Source organism: Rhea americana, unplaced genomic scaffold, assembly GCF_003343005.1.
Source record: "Rhea americana isolate MKP2758 unplaced genomic scaffold, rheAme1 scaffold_76, whole genome shotgun sequence".
Taxonomy (NCBI): Eukaryota; Metazoa; Chordata; class Aves; order Rheiformes; family Rheidae; genus Rhea; species Rhea americana.
Window position 1 is genome coordinate 4044605 of NW_028186934.1, and position 18525 is coordinate 4063129.

An 18525-nucleotide genomic window follows, 5' to 3' on the forward strand; every position below is an offset into this window, starting at 1 on the left:
GCAGGTGCAAGAAGAGATGGGATTGGTATTTGCTGATAAAGTAGAAGAAATATATCAAATCCAGCATCAGCTGTCGTGTAGGAATAACTCACCATTATATCACCAGTTTTGTCAGAGGCATCATGCAGAATCAGAGCACCAGGCTGCAAGGCACCGGCACAGATACACACACGAGCCGAGAAACAGATGAGGAGGGAGAATAGGAAGAGAATCACAGTCAGAGACAAGTCAGGTAGTAGAAAGCAAGTAGAAAGCTGTAAAGTGACAGCTATATTTGAAGAAAACCTTCTAATCCCACTGCCCCSTTTTCATTCCCTCCTGAACTGCTGGCCTGAACCCCTACGCTCTCATCTTTCGGGAGAGCTGTGCTGCAAGTCAGGGGGAGAGCTCACCCTTTAGAGCCAATATTACTGCYGTTTGCAGAAAGATCACATCATATCCCAACATTATTAATGTCAACTGTTTACATCCAGAATCCTGAAATACAAAGTTGAGCAGGTCACCTCTGTAATTGGTGCAAAGGAACTCATGTCCAGCCCATTTCAAGCTTCTTGCTTTACTACTGTAATACATGCATGCATGCATCATTTCAGCTTTTGTCCTACGCTTGTTCTTTAAGAGACTTAAAAGCATATGCTCAGCTGAACGTTATGAATTGAAATGAGAATTGGAGGCATTCCAAAATATGTGTCTCACCAGGTTTCTCAGGGAGAAAGTTGGTGCATACGAGTAACAAAGATAACTAAGTCTTGGGGAAACTGTGTCAACCACAGTAGAGTTACTTTAGAGTTTCCCAGAGCTCATTGGTACCCACCACACATGTATATGCTCAAGAGAGGAAGTTCAGGCCCTGCTGAAACCAAGGAGCCGTCAGCATCAGCAGGATGTGAATTTTATGCGGCAGTCGTTACAGCATTTGCATTCTTGTTTAGGGAAAATGTGAGCACTGCATATGTGTTCATGTGTTGCATATGTGTTCATCTGTGAGCACTGCATGTGTGTTCATATACTGATCATCTTGTGAATGGAAAGTGTTTTTCTCAAATTTCTAATTATATCACTGTTAGTCCCATATACATTACCTACACAAAACTTCCTAGCTTATCCCCATTTAAGGGCCAAAAATTAGTGCAAATCACTAGGGAATAAAAGAAACAACTTGTAAGTGAAGGATTCCTCAAGATATCCTCATACCCACTATCAATGTAAATACAMTTTATTTTTATTTTTTTTAACAAAATGAAAGTTAGGTATATTTTTGTGCTACCTTTCAAGTATTCAGTCTAATCAACAATCAGCAAAACTGGTGTCCTCCTTTTTGAATATGACCTCAAGCCACATCCTGCGAGACTCATTTGCTCTTTCTTATTAGCTACTTCTTTTTACTTGGCCAAACGATGCTGCTGTCCCTGGAGAAGCACTTTTGTGCTGACCGTATATTGCAACTGCTCCCACCTCCATTTGCAGGAACATGCTGCTCATTTTGATACATTTCAAAGCCTGGCATAAACAGCAATACCATTGACTGCTCTGCCAGAATGAGATTTTATGGTCCAGTTGTCAAAGGAATAACTGGAATCCATTTGGCGCATGCAAAAACCAGTTAGTGTGGGAATCACCTGTGACTGCCACAGATGACAAGCATTAATTAAGGGGTTGTCCTGAAGGAGCAGTCACGCTGGAGGGACCCATTACCTGCCTGGCTTTACGAGCAAACCCTTTTCGCTCGTAACTTCAGCTCCTTCCTGGGCTGAGGGAGGTGTACTTCCAGCCTTCATGGTTAGGACTTCAAAGAGAATTAAAGAAAAAAAAAAAAGCAAGCATCTACCGTGAAACAGAATTGAAATGTGATGTGTGATAAGAGTTCAAAGGACAAAAAGCAATGAAGTTACAGCTGAAAGCACTTGCTGAACATGCAGAGTGAAAGCAGTGCGAAGGTATCTCTGCRGCCCCAGCATCTCCCAGCCAAGGGACATCTAAGCTACGCCGACGTGTTACACGAAGAACACCCCCCTGCGTGGATTATACAGCCTGGCAGGAAGAAATGATCGCCCTTAAACGTGCACCTCTATAATAAACATGCAGTTCATTGTAAGAGTGATGAAGGGCAATTTCTCCATTAGGAACATGCAACTGAGTGTGTGTTTGCTCACAMTTTTTATGTCACAGGCTGTCACTCAGCAAATGATGAACCTGTGCAGGCCTAACCCCTGGGCAAAGTCCGACTGAACGGAGTCGGGATCCGACAGAGCAGCAAGGTCCATGGTAGCTCACGTACGACGCTCGCCCTGGCACAGTAACGACATACAGAGGAGCTGCAAAATCTTCAGATGGCAACGAGCTGTTATAATCAGTGGTGCTAAATACAAAGGGAAAAACTGTTCACCAAGTCAACCACAGCATTCCTATTAATTTCATAGATGCTACATTTTCACCTATATAATAAAAAGCTTAAAAGTGCCTGAGTGAGAAAGGATTTTATTTCCAAAGCTACTGAGGCGGGTTAAGGTGCTCATGAGTTGCCTGGTGAGATTTCCAGAAGAGCCGAGGCGTCTTTTAGACGAGATGTTCGACTTCTGCCCTAATAAAACTCCCAAGCTTCTGATACTGTCTGATGTAAAGCTCAGTGCCCTGGTCCAGCAGATGTTTATGCACTGCATCAGCTGGTTAATGTAACTTCTCATGACTTGTATCCAGCACTTCTAGACTCAGTTCAGAACCATCTTTACAACAAGAGTRACCAGGATGCAAGTGCTCACTTACTTTCCAATAAGTATATGGCACTTAGGCATGATCAAATGCAATAAAATTATTTAATTGTAAGTACAAGGTACTTACTAGSTATACAACTGTCTTTCAAGCACTGCTATTAAAGGCACTGTTTATCATAGTCTTCTCTTTATGGTTATTCCTAATAAACTTATTTTTAGGTCGTTAATCAAAATCTTTAAAAGGTGCATAAATTTAGACTTGTGGGAAAAGGTATATAGAAATATTATTAAAGGAAGACACTTAATTACTTTATAACAGCTACAATACTAGATCAAGAATTGCATGCATGGCCTATAATTAAAAGTAGGCATATGTTTATTTCTATGTGGTGTTTATCTGTAAAAACACCATATTTAAATAGATGTTCATAGTAGCAGAATTATTACATTTTATCAAGAACTATGTAGTCATTCAGAATAGATATCCTAAAAAAATCACCTTTTGACTGACTATTTGACAGTGAGTTACAACAATGGAGATAAGTACAGAGAGCAGGAAAATGTGCAGGGACAGAAGCTTCCAAATGTGAAACAGTAACAGGGAGTTACGGTTTACACCAGCTGAGGGTTTTATCCATTAAATGCAAGACTAAATCAGAACAGTGACTCACGGTGTAAGCAATCCTCTTGACCAGGAGCCAGGTGTGTTTTTCCTGAGGTCGTCATCTGTAAGCACTCTGCATCTGACTAAGTCTTGTACTGGAAGGAGGAGGGATTTCTAGGGCCATCAACACCTGCATCACATGCAAGCAAATACTGTTCATTGCAGATAATGCTAGAAACATTACAAAAATATGTACTCCAGAYAGACCTACTGAAGGTCAAACTCTTTCCTGGACCGAGTTTTGGTGAAGGCAGGTGGGGCTCTGCTCACTAGGAGATCCCCCCCACGCTGTGAATCACACCCCAGGACCTGCAGTTTCAAAGTACAAGAAGGTCCCATCATGTCTACAAAGCGAAGCACCTGTGAAAGCATTTTCAAAAGCTGAGCCAACACACCACAGCTTTTTGTCAGGCCTTTCCAATTSCTTCGTCTTCCTGAGCACAGGACTGCCATCGGGACAACGCCTTTACGACTAAATTAGCACAGCACAGCAGTACCTGTTAACATGCCTAATGAGATGCACCACCATCGGATATATCACTGAACAACAAGTTTGCAGCCTCCCAGAAAATAAGTGATATTTGACTCAAAATACCACGATTACAGTTGAAAATGCAAATTTTTGTCACTGTGCTCAATCAGCTCTTTTCTTAATTTTTATCAAGGCATCTTTTTTCCTCAAAAGGTTTCCTTCTTTTATCCTCAAAAAAATTCTTCACAATTACGCCCCGACCAACTATAATCCTTCTTAAAGATTCATAAGCTTTGCTGCTGGTCACATGATATGATATTCTATGCAGTACAAGCCCGAAAATTACATCTTACAAAATGCTTCTGTAACAAGGTCAACTATGCTATTTAGTAGTGGTTCAGAGTTGAAAAAAATCCATATTTTACTTTTTATACTTCTCAGAGTTTCACCAGAGATACTTCTAYGAGCACTTCAGATCTTCCGAATTCAAAGCTTAAAAATATTGAATGTTCATTTTAACCCCTTTTATGCTGTCTCTTCCCCCTACCCAGTATAGTAAATGAACAATAGCCCAGGTTTTTTTCCTTGCTATATGCTAACTTTCATTGTCTTTTGAAAAGCTACAATGGAGAATTGGAAAGAGTAAAGGAAAAAAAGTTGGAGAACTAAGGATGGACATGGAACACTAAATTAATAAATATGTACACTTCTCATTAAAAACACAAATGCCTTTTTGGAAAAAGAAAACATGCAAAAGTTTCCAATTTTAAGAAAAAGACAACTTTTTGAATTCAATCTCAAGCAGATGTTAAAGTAGCTTTACGCATATGATTTGAGGACATAGCTACCYTTAACACCCACGAGGGTGCGGACACCTACCAAGCACTCGCCCCGTTCCCAGACGGCAGGAGAGCGCCAGGCTCCCGCGCTGCCCAGTGGCCACGCGTGCACGGAGATGAGCAGTTATCCAGACCGGGCACCATCCTGTCCTGGCAGCCCACAAGTCCCAGCACGCCGTAAAGAGGGTTCTGATGATCAGAGCCTGGGTGAAAACACAGCAGATCTCAAAACTGGTTGCCCAGAGAAAACGCCTGCTAACGTTGCTGCTCCTTCAAGCACGGCAGGGGGAATTAGACACAAAGACTGTAATAAGAAGTAAATAGAGAAAGACGGAGCTAAAATTTTGGAAGCAGCTGAGGTGACAGGTACCTGATCTTACGAAGCGTGTGCAGCGCTGGTGKTGTCCCCAGGCGGGAGCTGAGGCCCCTTGGCGCTGGGCCTTTAGCGCAGCCTGTAGTGCTCTGCTCCGCGTGCGTAAAAGCTGCCGGGACACCAGCGTCACTGGGGCTGAACAGCAAGCGGTGGGGTCACACAGCATCCCCCACCACCACCCCAGCACTAGGTAGGGAAGGGCCATCAGCTTGGTTTGGACCTAGGTCTCCACCACCTGCGCAAGAAAGCAAGCACTCAACTGTAGTTTGGTATTTAGGACAATATATCTCTTCAGATGCATACCTTGAATCACACGTTCAAACCTTGTGTGATCAAAATTACCGAGGCAGACAGTTCAAACACTGAGACCACTCCAACTTCGAAGGAAAAGCTACAGAGAAACTTGGCAGTGGTCCGTCCATCCGCACATCCCTCAAGCACCAGCACTCGGGCTGCTGATACAACATGTACAAGCAAATGCAGCAGAGAGCCCTTAAGCCCACTCAGGGCATGGCAACAGAGACAGCAAGGTGCTCTTACTGTTAACAAGATACCACTAAATAAAGAGATTTGTCATGGTAATGCAAGACGTAAGAAAGAAAGGGCACTGCTCCCAAGTTGTAGCCAAAGTGACCAATTCTTCTCAAGCAAAATGAGATAAGGCACATTTATAAGCGAGGATACGTACAGCCGTCAGCCTAAAGAGCAAAGACAATATCAAAATAAAAGAAAGGAGGAGGAGGAGGGTTGCTTAAGAAAACCATAGACAAGAACATAGAAATCAGATATAATAGCTCTCTTGGGGAAGAGAGCATGGAGTCGGAACACAAGGAAGTGCCTCACCAAGCGCAAGCGGCAGAGGATGGAYGGCAGCAAAAAGAGGAGCGCTCCAAACACGGAAACAGTAGATGGTTGCAAAAAGCCATCCAGCCGAAGTGATTCCGGGAGATGCTTAAAGRGAAAATGTCATTTTGCAAGAACGTGTGCGAGACCAAAAGCAGTTAGTGAATGCCCGTGTCCTTCACCCAGCTTTCGAAAGGGGCCTTCGCTGCACAGCCTGGTTTTCGAGACACTGCCGAGCGGTCTGGGTTCAGCCCGACGGACGGCGTTCTCTYGGGCAGCCAGCACGGCAGCCCGGAGGTGGCGAGCGAGCTTCTCGCAGAGCCGCAAGCCCTTTCCGCACGGAGGAACGGGGGATCGAAGCGCCCAGGGCGGCACGCAGGCGGGAACACGCGGCGGTCTACTCCTTTCGGCTATATTCGAAACAGCTTAACTTAACGTTTAAGGACACGTCGGTTTTTTTTCCTCTGGAAAAAATACTGAGAGTTAGAGCTTCCTAATGCGAACGGCTAAGGGTCTCAATCTAGCATCCACTGAAACCAATGGAAAAAAAATAATAAAGCAATTGCYGTTTTTGTGTTGATTTCAGAGCTGTGAATCAGGTTCCAACAAATTAATTGTAAAGTGCAAATAGAAATGAGATTACTTCGTTGCATTAATATTTTTATTACGAATGGTTGTACGAAAGCCAAACAACAGACTTAGCAGCACCATAAAGTTAACCTTCCAGAAAAATATCTTTCTCCTTTGTCCTAACGAGATACATGTAAAGAAATGGCTCGTGAAATATTAGAGCTGGCCAGAAAAATAACTGCAAGTCATGCCCATCCTCACTGCCCAGGCAAAATTTTGTTTTACTCAGTGCTGGAGAGAGCCTAAAAATCTGAAATATTTCATGGAAATATRTTGTTTTAAAGAAGTTGGACTCAGTTCACGCTTTGAGAAAGTGCCTTCGTCCTCATGGTTAGACTGGAACGACCCAGGGAAAAGGAAAGGAAATTCGGCTTTAACAAAAACACTTCAGCCGCCTATGTATATAGGAATAAAACAGACATTTCACTGGAGAACAAGCAACTACGCCCTAACTGCTGGGGACGCGGGGGGCGAGCGGGGCCGGAGCCGCGCGGAGCCGCTCGCTGCCTGCCCGGAGTGTGAGCGGGGGGTTGGCAAAACTTCCCRCCTCTCCAGTTTTCCATTCCCTTACAGAAAAAAAACAGGTGGATAAAGATGTCTGAGGGGGAAAGAGGGAGAACACGACCTGTTTTTAGAAGTAAAGTCCTYAGATGTTAAAATACGCAGGTACAATGAAAACCAATCTAATTTATTTTTAAAACACCATGAAATTAACTTTGAGTTACTCTTTGGGGTCTTCAGCTCACTGTCGATTTCTTTCTGCCAAAAAATGWGTCCAAGAGTTTAATAAAAATGTCTTTTAAAAAGTGACCGATGAAAACTTCCACATTTACAAAAAAAAAAAATGCCTCTGAAATGAGGAGGAACATCCCTTTTGCACCACTGAGAGCAGCATATTATTAATCCCTAGCTAAATCTTGTTGGGAGCAGGGAAAGGTGATCCTAGGAGAAAGGCTTTCTGTGGAAAAGAGTCTCGAAGGTCCTCAGCACTTTATGTCGGTGCGAATAATCTGCACAGCTAATAACTCAGTGGGGAGGCGAGAAGTTTTGCTTTAACAGATTAATCCTCAGGTTATAGCACAAAAACACAGTAGCTAAGCTGCTTTTTTTTTCCACTAAATGGATATCGTTTTAATGCTATTTGAAAAAAAGCAGGTTCTGTTTATATTCACCAAAAATAACCATTTAAAATTCAAGTTATTCACTCCTCACACGTTGTTCTCCCTTTCCCTTCAAAAYACAGTAATTTTGTTCAGTACAAGGACACTGGCCACCAAACAGTTATTTTATCTGTTCTGAAGGTGGTTGATTTTAACTCCCAGATTTGATAAATTACACGTTAAATGTTCTTAGCCAATAGTATATAAAATATGTACAAAAAATCAACATTCCTTCTTGGACTATTAATTAAGTAGATTTTTACGTACCACACCACGAATGCTTGCAATCCACTGGAACTGGGGATGTTCTGTAACCTCACTGTAAAAATTAAAAAAAAAGGAAAAAAWGAATAGAGAAGAAAAAAAGAAAAAGGACCAACGCCTCCAAAGGTTGCTTGAGGTCATAAGGAGAAACGCRTGCTTATCAGAACTGACATCGTGAGAAAGATAGGGAGGAGCCGCCGTATCTCGGGAGCGATGATAAGAGCAATGGGAAACCGTTATCAGCAGAGTTTCAAAATGTGTATCAAGCATTCTTCATGCACTGAAAAAGCCTCAGGCTCTCCTAAATATGCTGGATTTATCCTGTCTCATATTGATTTTGGAGTGAGAGTTAAATTTAGACACTATTTACTTTTTTCTTTTTATAATTTTTCTTAACTTAGCAGTTCAATAGCTTTCTCAGCTACAGTGATGATGGTGAGTGTGGATTAACAGACTGTTTTCATGGTGGCTACTTTCAGGCCCCTAATGGGCACTTCTTCAACCCTAGCACTGAATGGTGGRCATTTGGCCATGTTTTGGCATACAGAAGACTCGCTCTCTCCCACATGCACGCACACTCTCTCTTTAATGCTTTACAGCGGTGGCTGTTGGCAAGCAGCTCCGTTTTAATGCTTTCCACTGTGATAACCTCAGTTCTCTCCTTACCTGCTTTGCTGTCCCTCCACCCTGACTCAGCCTTCTCTCTCCTTCCAGTTTTATCTCTTTTCTATATTTTCCAAGAACATCTGCCTAATACATTCCAACTTCCCCCCCCCCCGGTTTCCTATTACTTCTGCAGCATCCTGTTTCAGTCAAGTGTCAAATCCCGTTTTATTAACAATGATTTTACTGATAGCTTTTGGTTATGCCATGTCCTTGCATTGCCCTGAGTYTACCTGCAGCAACCCCTACAAGTATCTTCATTCATTCTGTTTAAAGGTTGCCTAGAACAAGTAAATAAAAAGCCTGCTGGTTGACCTAATTGGCTACTGGGAGATTGCCACTTGGCTCCACTTCCCACTAGCCATTAAGCTAAGGGGCATCATTTCCTGCTAATTAATAAGCTCAACTACAGTATTTTTACTTGAGCTTCCTTCCGCTGCATTAGAACCAAGCAAAACACAGTGACAGACGCAAACACAGTATCTTGGCCAAATTGCGATCATCAGTTTAGTCATTTCATAGTCTCCTCTTGCTTACGGAGATCTTTTCCTCAACATGTGATTTCCTTCCATATGGCGTGCAAAGAACTCGGGGGAGTTATGCACACAGAACTGCTTGGTCAACACATTTGTTTCTTCTGTCCCACCAGCCCAAAGCACTGATTCATCACAAAATTAGACAAGCAAGCAAGCAACCAGTCAAAAAACAACCAAGCAACCAAACGAAACCACCAAAAAAAACTTCCCTAAAAATACTAACAACACTGGAAAAGCTCTTAAGAGACTGTTAATTATGTAAGATTTACTTTGATCTCATTTCTTGATTTTAATGTCCATGAAAGCCAAGTTGTGCTCTATGCCCCGTAAAAGTATTGATTCTTCATGAATGGTGCAGAGGCTATATGAAAAAATCCCACTAGACAGAACTTCTGCTTTCTACAGGTTATTGAGCATCCTCCCTTTTGCGTGCGCGGACCTCGTTTGCCTGCCTTCCCGGATGCCCTCATTCCTGCCTGCTCGGCTGAAGTCCCCAGAGCTGTCGAGGCAGCCCTAAGAACAGGGCGTAATTAAGCCTTGGGGACACTCTGGTGGCCACTCAGAAGTCTTTAACAGAGAAGAGGCTACCACCTACCACAGACTTTATTCACAAGTGTTCGTTCCTGAGAGGAAATAACTCCATCAGCAGATCAGTGTAACACGTGGTGCTTATTCTCCAAGTAGGAAGCAGGTGATGGGAACCACACCAGAAGAAACCCTGTTCCTGGGTGGGGGGGATACAGAGAGCTGGCGAGAGCAGTAGCCTTTGCTGAAGAGTGCAGCAAATGAGAGAAAAACTCCATGATCTGGGCAAGTCACACGCAGGATGGAAAAGACGCCAGCTTCCTCCAGTTGCCCCGCTCTCAAGCATTGCGGCGTACTCCAAACATGTGCAATGCTTTTGTCTTGAACGCTACTACCAAAATGTACATAAAGCAATTTCTTAATCTCTGAGATTTTACTTTTTTGAATTAGACTTTACCAGAAATCTATGCTAYACATCACTAAAGGGATGAACTCCTAAGTTACCAAGGAGGTGCCCACATGGCTGGAGTCCCACGCAGGCTCTAAGGATTGTCAGTGGTGCAGAGGTCTGAAGTATACGGACTCGGACACTATTCCTGCAAAAGAAGAGAGAAGCAGTGTTCAGAAGACACATCTGTGAGTCAAACTAAATCGTGTAATGGAACATCACTGAGACTCCTGAGAAGCTGAAATACCCAGGCTGGCAGGGAGGACATGTTACGGGGGATGGGGGGGGGACCTGGAAGCAACCTAGACACGAAGCTCCACCACGCTGGGCAACAACAGCTGCTAGGGATCTGTCCTCATCAGCAGGAGACCATGGCCTTCATCACACAATGACATTGAAGACCATTTTTCCAAGAAATGGGCATGCAGACTCAAAGCCAGGCATTYTAAACAGCAGATTGCAAGGCAGAATATGGGCTGGACACGGGTGTTGCTGTTTGGACGTAGTGGGAGCAGCACGGGGCAGCTCAAAGGTACGAACCTGTACACCACCCAGCTGGCTGATGTGAAGAAGCAAGGACAAAAAGCAAAGTAAATCTCATTATTGTTATTATAACGCTGACCTCTTTGAAAAACAGGCACCTCCTAAAGTGCTTGTTTTTGTTGACCGCTGTGCTGGCTGGGTATGAGGACCATGACCACATCTGATCCTGAGCAGACTGCGCAGGTGGCAAGCCTCTGAGTGTCCGTTCCCACCAGAGCAATACCAGGCTTGATAGGCTTGATGTGCATCTCCTCAAAAAGGGCTAGTAACTGTACTGCACACGTGCTCACCATGCARAAAAAGTCAGAAACAACACGTGAATAATATTAGCCCATTTGTGGCTTTCCTCAGAGGCTAACTCCATCTATCCTTGTGTTCAATTATTGTAAAATCTGTTCTTGACCACGTATTTCCTGTGTCTGCTCTTAGTAAAGATTTTTAAACATTTTTTTTTTGTTAAATGTATCATTTAACTCAAACGTTTCACATCAGGAGCAAACGCAGTTGATCGCTGTGCTTACAGCTTTACGTCAGAAACAAAGTGTTGGGTCAAGGGTATGGCTGCATTAATGGATCGCACAGATTTAATCCAAGATGACAAATGCATCTGAAATGCTATTCCAATGCATTTACAAGGATTTCACTGAAAGCTTTTGCCTTGAAGATGATGATGATAGAGGGAAATGCGCATGCACAGACACGCACTTGTGCTGCATGAGCAGTCTGACTGGCAAGTGGCGTTAATGAATTTCCTATTAACAAAGGTGAATGTGCATTAAGGAACACTCAAATGCCAGCACCGCCACCCTGTCCTCCAGGCACGTTAAGGATGGAGCTGGGCCGCCTGATTGCACCAACTCGCGGCTCTGTGCCCCGAGACGCGGCACTCGCCCGCGAAGCTCTGCAGTGCACCGGCCGTGGTTACCGCGGCCGAAGCACTGCACCGCTCGTGCTGAATAGTGAGGGGAAGAGTATACACCCAGGCTTTGCTGCCAATACTTTATGGCCAACATCTTCACTCTTTGAAAATAAAATTATACACTTAAAGAAAGTGTTTTATTTTCAAAGTTATTGCAGACCCAACCGCTTGTAWTTACACTGAGGAACACAGTGATCTCCTGGTAGTGTTTAAAAATACTTAGGCTGGGTTTAATTAAAAACAGTACAGGACTAGCAGTCACCTTGGCGGCCTCTGGTCTTGACCTGATCSTGCATACATCCAAGCATCCTTGTGAGACTTCGAAATTTTCAGACACCGTTGAATTACATTCAAGCGGCTCCAGTTTCATTTTCGTTAAATTACGCTGATTATTCTGTGTAATCCAGCATACTAGGGAAACTAATTTAAAACATAATTTTAGCAGAAAGCAAGGACAAGCTCAGGCATAGGGCCATCCACTGCTGTGAAACCGCATTTTTAAGTCCCACGCGATGGCCTATCTACATTTTTGTCACGCTGCGAGCGCAGCGCAGCCTCCCCGCGCCGCGAGCGGCGCCCGCCCCGGTGCCCGCCGTCCCTCCTAGAGACCCACACCCCCCGGAGACGCACCAGCCGCGTCCGTGCTTCTCCCGAGACGTGCGACGACTTGTTAAATCGTCACGGGCAGCCGCTATTCGTTTTCCCTTCCAGACAGGCAATGTTGCAGCTCCGTGACCCTAATAGCTCCGCGCCCAGCCAGGTCTTTGCAGTCTGCTTTTTGCTCTTCGCCATTCATCCTGTTTCCTATTTCCCCCCTTCCATTTACCGGGTAACTCCTACTCATCCTTTTTCATCTGTCCACAGTCRTGACTTTTCCCGGTGTTTTCTATCTAAACTATTTTAATCTCATCTTTCACGGGACTGCTGGCTCAGAGCGATAGTTCTCCTTTCAAATCTCATTTATCACGTTACTGTATGGCAGCATTACTTCATTATTGGTAAGGCTTTGAATTTCTCTTTATTGTTACAAAAATCTATTCTGAACCTCTAGACTGCCCTGCACTGTGCAAAATAATAATAATAATAAWAAAATACTTATAAAAAGTACCTACTGTCTTTAATACCAATACTTTGTCCTCTATTAATCTTTGTTTTCCAAGGTATACTATTATAACTATTTCATTATCTTAGCACTACTAAATGCAGCATCTTTTCCCTTACCCCTTTTCCAAATATTTCTAATACGAAAGCTACAATCTGGATAAGATTATTTAAAAGGGTGCACAAACAGCTGTTTGTGCTCGCTCATGCAATGATAATCACAGAATCAGTAAGGTTGGCAGGGACCTCTGGAGATCATCTAGTCCAACCTCCCTGCTCAGCAGGGTCACCTAGAGCAGGTCGGACATCCAGGCGGGCCTTGAAGATCTCCAGAGAAGGAGACTCCACAACCTCTCTGGACAACCTGGCCCAGTGCTCTGTCACTCTCACAGGGAAGAAATTCCCTTTCCCGGTCAGGCGGAGCTTCCTGTGCTTCAATTTCTGCCCATTGCCTCTTGTCCTGTCACACGGGACAACTGAAAAGAGTTTGGCCCCGTCCCCCTGACACCCTCCCTTCAGGTACTTGTACACACTGATCAGATCCCCCCTCAGTCTGCTCTTCCCCAGGCTGAAGAGGCCCAGCTCCCTTGACTTTTCTTTCTTTCTTTTTTTTTTTTTTTAACTTCAGTATTTCATTTCAAGTTATACTTTGATACGTATCTATCATCCTGTAATACTTGTTAAGTTTCATAATCTCGTTTGACCTTAAACCACTACTAACCAGACGAGAAGGTAAAAAAATATATATATATAAATGTATATCATTTGTATGGTGGCAGTCCTTGGGATGCTGACCAAACCAGGGTGCAGCATGGGTTTCAGCTGCCTTGACTCCCCTGTCCTGCCTGCCGCTTCTCCGCCTGCCAGGCGAAGAAACTACCACTGACAATTTTGCCTGWCTTCAACAAAAAACTTACTATGGGTGGGCATATCTCCAGCTGCAGGAAAGGCAATGGCGCATCTTCTTTCTTGATAATATAAATGGGGTTTTTCTTTACTTTATGCACTGTAGGCTCCTAAAATACTGACTTCGTAAGGTCGTACTTGTAACTGGTTATACTTTACCAAGAAAAACCTGTCCTTAAAGGTTGTCCCCATGGTCTGCGCGGTTAAACCAGGGTCTTGCCCACTCTAGCCACTCACCAAGGATCTCCGCAGCTCTTCCCCGCTCACAGAGGTGTGCGCAGTCCTTGGGTGAAGACCAGAGCATGGTCCAGGCAGGGGTTTGCTCAGGTCCAGGTGGGGCTCTGCAYGTAGCTGGGAGTCCTTGGAAACAGCTGGTTTTGCCTCAGTCAACTCCTTGACAATTTTTCCTGTTAAAAAATAGTGATTAAAAAATGATAAAAAAATTGCATCGATACATTGTGATTAAATTTCCAGAAGTGGCCCTAAGCSTTATCAAATACACCCCGACAAAATTAAACCTTCCAGAGCAAATCACCACAGCATAAGCACTGCATGCAGTATTTGTCTCCCACGTCTCTCCCACACTTTAGCAATAGCCAAACGCAACGGGGATAATTGCACGGTGTCCAGAGGTTATCCTAGGCTTTACGCCGTGCTCAACGTGTGGGTATATTTACATATTAAAAGTTAAAATTTCGTTTCATGTTTAGCATATGAACTAAAAATAAGAGCGCACTAGGTGCACACAAGCACTCATCTTAACCATCAGCATCGATATCTCTGCAATGTTTCCCTCGTGCCTGAACAACTCGTTTTCAGAATACATACACTTTTTAATCTTATATTTGCATAGGAAAGGACAGTTTGTCAAAGCCAATTATCTCAACGTGATTCGTCATCGTGATGCTTTAAAATAAAAGCAATCATTGCAGATTGGTTGCAATTAAAAAGCTATTTTTAAGTTTGCAAAAGAATTACCTGTTGAGCAGGTAGCCTGTATTTTTTCCTCATTTGCAYGGAAGCACACGCACTCTGGTTTGTTTTGTTTTTGCGACTCCGAGGGGCGTGGAGGGAGAAGTCTCCCCGACGAGCGCGGCAGGGTGGCTGCAGGACGCCGGGGTTTCCGTAGCTTCTACCTTGCTCAAAGGCGTCACAGCTTGCTCTGTTTATTTCCTTAATTACCTACCAGTGAAAACCAAGTGTAAAGCCGTGGTCCATCCTCCAAGCAGGTATCAATTTTTCATCAACCCATTTTAATCAAAAAACTCACCACTATTTTGTAGCGTCACGAAGCAGCGGTCACGCACAGCACTACCGAGGAACAGACCAAAGCGGTCAGGATGCAGGGGCCACACGCCAGCCTAGGGAAGACGAGGGTACGGCGTTCATGCTCCACAATTTTTCCCACCCAACTGCTGGTTAAAAATTGCCTAAACGATGAACTCAGCCTCCGACAGACTGAGAGTCGCATATCCATAGGCGGCCGCCCAGCTCAGCGCTGAAGCCTAATTTTGTATTTAAGTGCATGGCCATTAGCAGCAGTCATACCCTGTGCTCTCCACCACGTTAATGCACTTTTGCARTCGGACTTGGCCTCTAACTGTATGTTGTTATATAATATTTAATTAATACATAACTGTATAATGCAATGTAATATTTCATGGCTGTGCTGTAGCCCTTAGGAAAGCTTCTGCCTACTTCTTTGGGACAGGAGGTGTTCACATCTTACAGAAACWGTTTGAGTACTTTTAAATAATTTCTAACTACCTCAGATCAGAATGTTATTCCTATAATGAAGCCTAATTAATGATCAAAGTTAGGAATGTACCATAGCTATGGTCCATAGCTGCTTTTATAGCTTATGGTCATAGCAGAGCATCTCATCTTTATCCTTAGTGAAGAGGGAATATGTATGTTTAGGTATGCATTTACATATAAATATCTATATGTACACGTATTATCRGCAGCTCCCTGTGGCTACAGACAAGCACCTCTGCTTGCTACATGAAAAAGGCGTCRCAAGCATGACATCTAGGGAGAGCCACCAACCTTAAAGTTGTAAACAGAATAAGAAAAAAAAAAAATCACTGCTTATATTTCCCTTTGATTCACAGAGAAAGTAATTTGTGGAGACACTCTGCAGGAGGAAACCCAGGCAGCAGCTTGGGCAAACTGAAGAGTGAACCTCCAACTACAGAAGAGCAATATGCAGATCCCGAGCAACACAAACTGCAATTTCTGTAAGATTTCTTGAGCAGCAAACACGTTCATGGTCCTGACAACATACTTCAAACAGAATTGATGTTCCAGCTAYAAAGAAATGAGATTGTCTCCAAACCAAACTCTAGCCGCATCATCTTTAAATATCTGAAATCTTTGGCTACCTGATGCCTTTTTTTAGCTGTCGCCTCAGTCTTTGATCTCAGTAGAACATGAAACTCATTACCGTTCCCGCGGTTGTCCCTGTGCTCTATTCATTTCTTATTTGAAAGACCTGTTTTCCAAGAGATCAGAAAAACCTTTTAAAAGAGGATAAAAGCCCCGATTTGCAGATCRCTGTGCAAAGCAAGCCTGCCGCAGCAGCGAGCACCGCGGGCGAGCTCAGCTTCGCGCCACYGCAGCAGGATGGGTGCTGCAGGAGGGAGGGGAACGTCTCCCAGCCWTCAGCAAAGAGCCATTTCAACTTTTTGGGGGTGGGAGTAGTTCTTCTTTYGACATTGCTGGTGGCAGAGAGCAGACTCGGGACGTATTCGCCTGCTCGCTTTGCCCGTGCCAACCTCACACCTCGACGCACCGAGGGGAGCGGGACAGGGCATCTGAACGAAGCCAGCTCCGGTCTGGAAGGACACGCGASCACGTGAGGGCAGTTATTGCACTCAATTTATTTGTATTGCATCATTACGGAGTCATAGTGAAAAAGTTTTTCTCCTTGAGGCTGCACTAGGATTTTACAGAAAAAAAAGAAAATCAAAATCTAATGACCCTGTTTCCTATTCATATTACTTCTACAGTCTCAAATTAAAAGGTAGTCTCAAAAGAAATAAATCCAGTGAAAATCAGTGCCATATGTATGCTCTTTTAGGCAGCAGCTGAAGCTGAACTCTCTAGAGGGACAGGAGTCATTGGTTTCTCTTGCCTGCAAGTGTCAGGGTAGGAAAAATAYAGGCACAGCCTGAAAGCATCTCTGGCTTTCACTCCTGGGACAAGGTCTAATCTGTAGTCTTCTTTTGCAAGAGTTTAACTTGGCTTTATGCCCTTCTCTAAAAAGGGCATGACATGCTTCCTGGAAAAAGGGACTAAGGTATTTCCAAAAGATTTGTGAATTTTCATCCACAGAAGTTCTGGCTGAATGGTTGCTGTCTGGATGAACACCAGCAAGAGCCCCATGCTTCATTAAAATAGTGGTTGGGTTATGTGGACCACAACGCAAGAGAAGCAAACAGAAAAAAAAAATAAAAAAAAACCCAAAAAACAGGAGAAGCAACGTTTCTCCAATGAGCTCCTTGTATTTCTCCCTTTTCCTCCCCCTCATCAGGCTGAACAAGAAAGGAAATAATTTAAAAATTAACGTTCTCGTTCCTCCATTCCGTCTGCCTTGTTTGTTCTTTGGAGCTGGAGAGAAAACAAAGCTACTTCATTATTTACCGCTGCCTTAAATTTTTGATAGTAGTCAAAATATGATGCACTGCGTTGAAAGGTACCAACTTCTGTTATATAACAATAAAGTTAATAGCAGGGACATAACAGCGTGTCAGATTCTCATGTAAACATATGGACACATTCGGTTTTAAAAGATGAATCTTCTGGCCCAGTAAAGGCTGAGCTTGTCAAATGAATTATTGAGGCAGTAACTACAAATTAGCACAAATTACACACGATTACAAGAAGGAAACTTTCAATTTTCTTCTTCGAGCTTCTAGGATAAGAACAGAAAAAGTTCCAGAGGTCTTCAACAGCTTTCTGAGGAGTGAGTTAAAAGACACAACCAAAATATATAACTTACACGCCAAAATATCGAGTCTCTGAGATTCATCATTTCCAATTATTACTTTTAAAAATAATCAAGGAAAATTTATTAGGCAAAAGACCCTTTAAAACAAAATGCTAAAAACAATGTTTTTTGTATTCTCTCTCTTCTGGAATGCCTAATTCTCTAAAAGTGCTTGAAATAACTGGCTAGAGTTGCCTACTTTTAGAACTTATACAACTCTTACAAAATCATACTCACCAACAAAAGGAGCTGGGCAGTAATTCAACTATATGATTTAAAATAGAAATTTGTGGCTGTGATTGTTTGTACTGTTTGTGTCACTTGGGGCAACCAAAGAGCTTATKGATCTTTTCTACATTGATAAATCCCCTAAAAGTTCTGTTAGAACAATTTCATTGAGGTTAGCATCTCAGAATGAGCTTTAGAGTCTCATGAGAAACAGTTTTCTGTTCAAGCTTGAGAAACACACTCTAAATTTTGATTTATTTCTTGCAATGAAGGCTCATGTCTTTCTCACATCGTGTCATACACAATTTGCTCTAACTTCCACCGGCCAGACTTTCTCCCCAGTTCCATCAGCGCAGAAGGTGTCACCTTGTGAAGGAGTTTGAAGGTTACCACCCCACCCCAGGGAGCACCGCTAACTTTTTCCTTCTTAAAGACTCACTCCTCTGGGGCACCTTTTCAAAGTCCATAGTTCACAATGTTGCAATGATGTGGCTGATGGAGACATCTAAGCTCTAGTGGTATAGTAATTGACATTTCTGTCACTGTATCTGTGGGGTTTCCTCTTCATTATCTCAAAGAACTCTAGATATCTGAAGTTATAAACATAAAATACAAAAAAAAGAAAAGAAAAGAAAAGAAAAGAAAAAAGAAGAAAAAAGAAAGAAAAAAGAAAGAAATTTCTCTAGTTTTCTTTGGAAGAGAAACCTTC